The sequence below is a fragment of the Bos mutus genome, chromosome 19 (genome assembly GCF_027580195.1).
Source record: "Bos mutus isolate GX-2022 chromosome 19, NWIPB_WYAK_1.1, whole genome shotgun sequence".
NCBI classification, from domain to species: domain Eukaryota; kingdom Metazoa; phylum Chordata; class Mammalia; order Artiodactyla; family Bovidae; genus Bos; species Bos mutus.
This window is the reverse complement of record NC_091635.1, coordinates 27429527-27439375: the sequence shown is the minus strand read 5'-3', so window position 1 is coordinate 27439375 and position 9849 is coordinate 27429527.

The window sequence follows — 9849 nt, the reverse complement described above, 5'->3', positions numbered from 1 at the left end:
CACTCCTCCTCTACTCAGGCTCCCCTCAGCACCAACCAGGAAAACATGAATGGATGGGGGAGGGAGGGGAGAACTTGGAGCCCAAAGAGATGAGATGACCAGGGAAACAGATGGATGGGGTAGAAATGCACAGGCCCACACCCCAGCCTGCTCCTTCCTTTCATGCTTCCACCTCAATGCCTCTTGCAATTCTGACACCTATTCTGATGTGTGGGTTTTCCAACACCATCAAGCAATTCTCCAGTACTAGCTGGATGCCCTACAATTTAACCCAATTCTGACTGTCTACCTGGAGACATATCAGAGCCCCAGGTAAAAGACTCAGTCCTACAAGACTGCCGCCCCTCACCTTCAGATGCCAATTGCAAATTCAGGTTGTTGCCTGAACTTCTGACTGATCAGCTCCAGCTGTACATAAGAGATTCCAATGCCCACTTCCTTAGGTTTAATTGGTTTGCTAGGACAGCTCACAGAACTCAAACATTTTCCGTATTAGAAAAAAAGAAAGTGAAATTATTAGTCGTTCAGTCATGTCTGACTCTGCCACTCCATGCAGTGTAGCCCGCCAGGTTCCTCTGTCCATGGGATTCTCCAGGCAAGGATACTGGAGTGGCTTGCCATTCCTTTCTCCAGGGGATCTTCCCAACCCAAGGATCCAACCCAGATCTCTGCATTGCAGGCAGATTCTTTACCACCTGAGCCACCAGGGAAGTTCCTTACCTACTAGATTACCCGTTTATTATAAAAGGATGTAACTCAGGAACAGCCAGATGGAAGAGAGACATAGGGCAAGATTTGGGGAAAGGTAATGGAGCTTCCACTACCTCTTCCAGCAGCTCCACGTGTTCACTGATACACGAGCTCACCGAACCCAATCTCTTTGGGTTTTTATGGAGGCTTCATTACATGGACATGGTTGATTAAATCATTGGCCATTGGTGATTGAACTCAATCTCTGGCCATTCTCTCCTCCCTGGAAGTCAGCCAGAGGTTCTAACCCTCTCATAACTTTCTACTCCTATCAGGGCTCCTGACTGCGCCCTGCTGCTGTTCCCTACAAAAGTCCCTTACTCCAAATACACACACTTCCCTTCAGGGGTTCGCCTTTGCCCCTCCTGCCTCTCCTTCCATATATAGGATAGAATTAGACCTCCTGGTCCCCTGGCTGCCAGTGGTTTCCAGAACCTCAGGGATACGTTGGCCATGAAGGCTTCCAAGACCACCTGGATATCTAGGAACTGGGACTTCTGGGTTCCCAGGAACCCTGGGGACACTGGGCCTTCATGGCTGTCCAAGTTTGCCAGGCCCATACGGGCTTGTGTGGAGTTCAGGAACCAGTAAGGGCCCTCTGGGCAAGAGTTCCCTCCAGGCCAGACACGCCAGCCAAGTCCTCAGTCTCCTCTATCCCATGCCCTCCTGCAACCTCCCTCAGCACCCTTTTAAACTTCCTCTGGGGCCTGCTCACTTATCACTGAGCTTTTTAGCCATCCTTTTTCTAGTTGTCCCATTGCCACAACTAGAATGTGAGTTACTGGACATCAACAACTAGGCCTTTCTCCGCCGCTCTTCCCTCTGTTTTTTCCTCTCTCTTCCACCCTCCTCTTTAGCAACCCATATCCATCCTTTCCTTACACTCTTTCCCACAACAAATGCTATTCACGTGTAAGACACTGTGTCCCACGCACCCCCTCCGTGGTCTTAGACCAGCACATAATAGATGCTCAGGAATATTTACTGTTGGTTCACTGATCCTTTGTCCCACCTCTGCTGATGTCGCTCTCCCCTTGGGGGTCTTCCCCAGGACTGGGGAGCTCATCACATCCAGTGTCCTACCCTACTTCCCAGTTGTTGTCGTTCTTCAGTCGCTAAATTGTATCTAGCTCTTTGCGACCCCACGGGCTGCAGCACGCCAGACTCCCCTGTCCTTCCTATCTCCCAGTTTGCTCAGTCATGCCCACTGAGTCAATGATGCTATCTAACCATCTCATCCTCTGTCACCCTCTTCTCCTTTTGCCTTCAATCTTTCTTAGCATCAGGGGCTTTTCCAGTGAGTTGGCTCTTCACATCAGATGGCCAAAGGATTGGAACTTCAGCATCAGTCCTTCCAATGAATATTCAGGATTGATTTCCTTTAGAATTGACTGGTTTGATATCCTTGCTGTCCAAGGGACTCTCAGGAGTCTTCTCCAGCACCACCATTTGAAGGCATCAGTTCTTCAGTGCTCAACCTTCTTTACAGCCCAACTCTCACATCCACACATGACTACTGGAAAAACCATAGTTTTGACTATACAAACTTTGTTCTTGAGAACAAAGAATGGTGGTTTAGTCGCTAAGTTGTGTCCAACTCTTGCAACCCCATGGACTGTAGCCCATCAAGCTCTGTCCACAGGATTTTCCAGGCAAGAATATTGGAGTGGGTTGCCATTTCCTTCTCCAGGAGATCTTCCTGACCCAGTGATTGAACCCGGGTCTTCTGCACTGCAGGCAGTTTATTAACTGAGCTACCAGGGAAGCCCAAGGCAAGAAGACTGGAGTGGTTTGCCATTACCTCCTCCAATGGAGCACATTTTATCAGGACTTTCCACTATGGGTGGCCCTGCACAGCACGGCTCATAGTTTCATTGAGTTACTCAAGCCCCTTTGCCATGACAAGACTGTGATCCATGAAGCAGCCTCTTTTAAGTACAGGGCCAGAAAGGAAAGGAAAGTTCCATGGATGTCCTTGGTTTGTCCCCTAGGCTTAGAGGGGCCTCCTGGAGTCCCGGGGCCCATCTGGAAATGTCATCCATGGATCTTCCTGAGAGGACAGGACAGAGAACCCCTCCTTCACAGCTACTGTCTCCTCTTTCTCTTCTTCCTCTTTTTCCTCCCTGAAGCAACGTTCTCAGTTCGGCCTCTCAGATCTCACCATCCACTGTTAAAGACTAATGGGTTTTGAGGAAGCAGTGTGTGTAGCAGAACATCAATAGTCTGGGAATTGTGTGACCTTGGACATGTCACTTTGTATCTATCAGTGAAGTCTGTGCGAGTATCTTTCTTTTCTCTAAATAAATGATTCCAGATGCTTCCTTCCATCTGTCTTCTCGCATTTGTTTGCCCCAAATTTAAGTTATTTGCAGTGCCCTGCCACCCCTCATTCTTTCACCAGTTCCGCCTCTGTGTGCTCTGGCGTTAGTGGCTGGACTTGTCGTCTCTCCTCCCCATTGCCTCCAGTACCCCCACCACCATCCCCCAGCACACACCTTTCTGCATCCAGGTAGCCCTGGAAAAGAAGTAGCAGGGTGCCCACAGAGACACCCTGGGACTGCCCTATCTCTGCTTCCAGAGGATAGACTGAACCTGATTCCCACTTCTCTGCTGAGCACATGTGAGGCACCACACTTATCTGCAACCCCACCTCACCCCATCCCTAGAAGTGGTCTGGAAGGAACAGAATATCTAAGAGCAGGAGAGGTGGAGGAGGGGAGTTTGTGCATGCCGTTGCTGGGGCTGCTGACTCTTTATCCATTTTCCAGTTAGGAGCAGGATTCATCTGCCTTGGTGGAGAATTCCTTCTCCTCCTCCTTTTTACCTCATGACGGTGCAGCCTTACTCAGGAAATTCTCTCCTGAGGCTCTTGCAGCTGATCCCTTCTGTTCCTCTGGGTTTTCTTTCCTGCAGCTCCCTCACTGGATCCTTGAGTCCAAAGCATGGATGCTCCAGGACAGCCCCAGTGTCCTCAAGGCCTCCTCAGCTAGAATCAGCAATGGGTGCTGAGCTTTCCACTGAATTCCCAGAGGATGGGGCCAACTGTTGGAACAGTAGGCCGTAGCTTCCAGTGCTGGGAAAGACTGAAGGCAGGAGGAGAAACGGACGACAGAGGATGAGATGGTTGGATGGCATCACCAACTCGATGGATATGAGTCTGAGCAAACTCCGGGAGTTGGTGATGGACAGGGAGGCCTGCCGTGGGGTTGCAGAGTCAGATACAACTGAGCGACTGAACTGAACTGAACTGAGCTTCCAGTGGAGGGTGCAAGCAGAGGCATTTCCCTGCATGTTAGTGTTTGTTTGCCCAGCCATCCTTCCTGCAGAGTCCTGCCCTCCTGCACCAGGGGTTTTACCGCTGAGTATGTTGCCCCCAAGTGGACAATGATAGTACTGTCAGTACCATTTACAGAGAGCCTCCTTGGGAATCTTGGGCCCAGACAAGGTTCTGAGGGTTCCAAGGCACAGGCAACCCCTGACTGCAGAAGGGCTTGTGGTGGAGGATCTTCCCGACCCAGGGATTGAACCCAAGTCTCCTACATCTCTTGCATTGGCAGGTTCTTTACCACTAGCGCCACCTGGGAAATCCCTGAAGAGGGAGACCTGCAGGCAAACACCCCACAGTCACTGCTGTGTAAGAGAGAGAAATGCAGTCAGATGCCAAGAAAACGGAGAGGACCCAGAGTGGTTAGGAAGAACTTCAAGGGAGGAGACGCTGGATCTGAGTCTTGAAAGATATGTAGAAATTCACAATCTTGAGAAATCACCTAACCCCTCCAAGCCTCAGTTTTCTCAGTTTAAAGGGTTGTTGTAAAGATCGGGGGAAAATTATGTAAAGTGCTTATTATGGTGTCTGGTACATAACGGGCACTCAGAAATTTACATATATATATGATTTATTTTGAGGAACAGGCTCCGATTATGGGGGCTGACTAGTCTGCAATCTGCAGCAGGCTGGAGACTGTGGCAGGATTTCTATGGTACAGTCCTGAGACAGAATTCTTTCTGGGAAATCTCAGTTTTCTGCTTTGCAGGCCTTCAACCAATCAGATGAGGCCCACTGACATTAGAGAGGGTAATCTTTCTACTTAAAATAGACTGATTGTAGATTATGCTAATTACATCTACAGCAAGGAGATCAAATCAGTCAATCCTACAGGAAATCAACCCTGAATATTCATTGGAAGGGCTGATGCTGAAGCTGAAACTCCAATAATTTGGCCATCTGATGCGAAGAGCCAACTCACTAGAAAAGGCCCTGATGCTGGGAAAGATTGAGGGCAGGAGGAGAAGAGGATGACAGAGGATGAGTTGGTTGAATGGCATCACCAACTCAATGGACATGAGTTTGGGCAAGCTCAGGGAGATAGTGAAGAACAGAGAAGTCTGGCGTGCTGCAATCCCTAGGGTTGCAAAGAGTCAGACACAACTTAGCGACTGAACAACATCTACAAAATACCTTCACAGCAATAACTAGACTAGAGTTCAACCAAACAACCAGACACCAGAGCCTCACCAAGCTGACAAAGAAAATTAACTGCTACAGACATTCCAAGCAGAAGCTACTCCAGACAGGAGCTATATTACCTTTCTCCACTTGATTAGGCTTTTTGAAAAATCACTCTGTTAAACTAGTAAAATGTCAGTGTTACATGGGACTAGGTTTAGACCTGATAAATAATTTATAGCATGATTTATAGAAATGTAAACTTCTAGGTAAAATCATCATAACACCTTAAAGTTAGAAGTGATCTCGTAGCCCTTTGAGTCTAACTCTCACCCTGGAGAGATCCCTCCTGCAATAATACCTGGAAAATGGTCATCTAGACTCTTATTAAACATTCCAGTGGTGGGAGAAGTCCCTCTCTCCTAAGACTGTCCATTCTTGGACAGCTCTAATTGGAAACTTTTTCTTTACATGGTACTTTCTTATATCAGTATCTGTCTTATTAATTGTTCCTTTTAACCCATCCAAGGGCTTCCCAGGTGGTGCTAGTGGTTAAGAACCCACCTGCCAATGCAGGAGAAATAAGAAATGTGGGTTCTATCCCCGGGTCGGGAAGATCCCCTGGAGAAGGGCAAGGCAACCCACTCCAGTATTCTTGCCTGGAGAATCCCATGGACAGAGGAGCCTGGCGGGCTACAGTCCATAGAGTCGCAGAGTTGGACACGACTGAAGCGACTTAGAACAACCTATCAAAGCTAATCATATCCTGGATTTTTCCCAACCTCAAATAGAATACTTCCTTACACTTGCCCTAAATATTTATCTATCAGGTCAAAACTTCTTATACATTCAGAGGGCTCCAAACACCTTGATTCCAAAAGCCCATGGAGGTTTTCTCCTGTTGGAACCTCTGGTTCCTCTAGTTTTGTTTTTTCTTTTTGTTTTTTTTTTTTTTTAAAGACTAATATCCAGCTCCAACTGAGAGCCTTCTCTGTACTTTGTAAAATGCCTGCCTCCTGCCTGTGTCACTTCTTTCCTTTCATGATCAAGAGGGAAGAGAGAGAAACAAGGAAGCAGTATTTAGCTCTTTGGAAAAGACCATGATTTTCTTCAATTCCCCTAACAAAAGGGTATAGTTTTCTGTTCTCTTCAGGTGAATAACTTGCTCCTAATTCCACTCCATCCCTTTCAAACTTGCCTGGTCTCTCAGATCATCTGTGAATTGGGCCCTGAAGACCTAACCCTGTGGAGGACTCAGGAGGGATAGCTGTCAGGTTAAAGTCAGACAGATTAATGTCAGAAGACACCTCAGAGGGACTTCCCTAGTGGGACTTACATTCTCACACAAACATGCAGAGTCAGGTATGCCTCACCTTCAGTGAAGTGGAGAAAAGGGATGAGAGTAAGAAGGGTATAGAACATGGATGAAAACATTTGGAAAATCACATGGCAAAAAGCAATGAAACAGAGAATTGCCCAGACCTACAATTATTGAGGGAAATCTTTTAAATTCTCCTAATTTAAGCTAACTTTCCACATTAAAAAATAATAGGTTCGTAACTTAAAATTTTTCAAATAGGATAGAAGGGAAAATATGAAAAGTTTTCTCTATCTCCATGTATTTACAATTCCTTTAGATGTTTTCAAAGCATGAACATTTACCCAAATGGGATTATGCCCTACATACTATTCTTTACCTCACTTTTTTAAACTTAACACTATATCTTCATGATATTTCTATGTCAGTACACCTACATCAACTTCATTCTATATAAAAGAAATACTGCCCTTTCAAGGGGGGTGTCCAGCTGGAGGGTGGAGCCCCTCCTCCTGCTTCTGAGCAGAGAGACAGGAAATGCACATCTAGCAGAAATGCTTATGAAAGGATCTCATCCATATATGAAAATATACTCCAAAGGTCTTGAAAGAGCCTCAGTTTTATAAGCTGGCCTGAGAAGAGTCCCTGGAGACTCCTTGGAAAAGGAAATTTTGAATTGGTTTTGCAAGCATTAACTACAAATTGGCACTTGCCATGGGTGCTTGCCATCTACGTCTACAGGATTAAATCAAGTGCTGCTGCAACTGCTGACCTTCGGCACTCCCTGAAAGGAATCCAGGGCGGACAGCAGAAATGAGGCACTCTGTACTGGGGGGTGGGGAGTTGGGGGGAAGCTTGCAGAACAGGTCTTCAGACAGTTTCAGGAGTGAAAAGCATATGAAAAAGTTTCATATTTAGAAAAGCACTAAAATCCTTCATGGTGATGTCTATTCCTCGTGACTAGCAGAAAGCTTCATGAGACTAGCAGAAAACTGTTGGTAAAATATGTGGTTGAATGCATTTATTTCCCCTTCACCAAAATCACATATTTAACTATCCCTCCCCCTCTGCTTCTTTGGAACAGTTTCTCAGAGCTATCTGAGGTGTTGTCTCCCAGGCTCCAGTCCTTATTTTGCCCCAAATAAAACTTAACTCGCAATTCTCATGTTGTGCGTTTTTTTTTAAGTTAACAGAAGAGCGGACTTGGGAAAACTGGCCGGGACAAGGGAGGAGGATCTTCACAAGGAGTAGAGGTAATATCTGCTAATGTGTTTTGAGCACTTACTATTTGCCAAGGATTGTGGACAGAGGAGCCTGGTGGGCTGCAGTCCACGGGGTCGCAGAGTCAGGCACGACTGAAGCGACTTAGCAGCAGCAGCAGCAGCACTAAGTGCTTTGCATGTATTGTCTCACCCTCTGTGAAGGTACTCTCATTATCCTTTTTTTGTGTGTGGACCATTCTTTTAAAATCCACATAAAAATTTGTTACAATACTGCTTCTGTTTTATGTTTTGGTTTTTTTGGCTGCAAGGCATGTGAGGTCTTATCTTCCCAAACAGGGATCAAACCCACAACCCCTGCATTGGAAGGCAAAGTCTTAACCACTGGACCACCAGGGACATCCCACATCATCTCCATTTTAGATGAAGAAAAGGAAGTACAGTGAGCCTGAGTGACTCACCCAAGGTCATACACCCAACAAATCAGCAGTCTGACTCAGGTACTCAACTTCATCCCTATAGGTCGGGGTAGAGATGGGAACAAGGTCAGAGTATGTAGTTTGGGCCCCTGCAGAGTTGGGGGAAGGTGGGAGTTGGGGAGGACCGTGAGAATGATAGCAGCCCCCTCTCTCCTTGGAACTGACTCCCAATCCCTTCCTGCCTCCCAGGACTAGAGGCTGTCGGGCCCCCAGAACTCCCTGTTTGTGGACAATGCCTGCCAGGACACTCATCTAGACTTCCTTCCTCCCCTTCTCCCCACTCAAGTCCTGCAGGATCCTCTGTGATAGTCTCTGGAAAGGAGAAGGGGCTAAAAGAGAAACAGTTTTTGTCCAGAAGAGAAACCCACCCCCTACCACCCCACCCCACCCCAAGATCACCCTGTATTAGAGGACTGGAAGGCTGTCTTAGGTGCTTCCATATCTCATTTAGCCCTGTGTACCTTAGATAGTGGGCTTCTCTGGTGGCTCAGATGGTAAAAGCGTCTGTCTGCAACGCAGAAGACCCGGGTTCGATCCCTGGGTAGGGAAGATCCCCTGGAGAAGGAAATGGCAGCCCACTCCAGCATTCTTGCCTGGAAAATCCCATGGATGGCGGAGCCTCGTCGGCTACTGTCCATGGGGTCTCAAAGAGTCGGACATGACTGAGCAACTTCACTTCACTTCACCTTAGATAAAGGGCTTTCCAGGTGACACTAATGGTAAAGAACCCTCCCGCCAATGCAGGAGACATAAGAGATGTGGGTTTGATCCCTGGGTCAGAAAGATCCCCTGGAGGAAGGCATGGCAACCTACTCCAATATTCTTGCCTGGAGAATCCCATGGACAGAGGAGGCTGGTGGGCCACAGTCCATACAGTCACAAAGAGTTGGACGCAACTGAAGCAACTTAGCACACATGCACGCACCTTTGATAAAAGATAATGGCATGGGAAACTGAGGCTCAGGGAGATATCTGATTCAGGCATGTGTGACTCCACAGTCCTTTTGACTCCCCAGCTCTGCTTCAGGGCCATTGGAACAAAGACCCACACAGTCAGGATCAGGCTAAAATGCAAGGGGGATTTAAAACTGGATACCAGAAAATAGAACTGGAGCAGCTTATTAAGTTCCTATTGCCTCATCCTCAGATGGGTCTTGCAGGGAATTGCAGACTGGGCAAAGTGGAGGCCATGAAGCAGAGGCTGCATTGCCATTTTAAGGAAGGATGCCCACCCTCCCTTAATATATGGGGCCTTTGTGTTCCAAGAGATAGAAGGCAGCATGGCTGGTCTCTGACTTTCAAGGTAATCCTCTGTCTTGGGGAAGCTACAGGGAATGACAGGTTTGCCCTGGAGCCCAGGGCCTGGTCAGCCTTCTAGATGGACAGAAGCTACTGAACGGGCTTCCCTACAACTGCTCTGAGACCCTGGTGGTCTGGTGCATTAAGATTGCCTTTCTGTATCAATGCACATGCTTGAGCAGAGTGGAGCTGAAAACACTGGAGACCAGGAAACCAAGAGGATAGGGGCCAGAGCAATGCCAAAACCCTATTCCTTTGGCTTTTCCAATTACCCTAGCCTGGCAGGCTACAGTCCATAGGGTTACAAAGAGTCAGACACTACTGAAGTGACTTGGC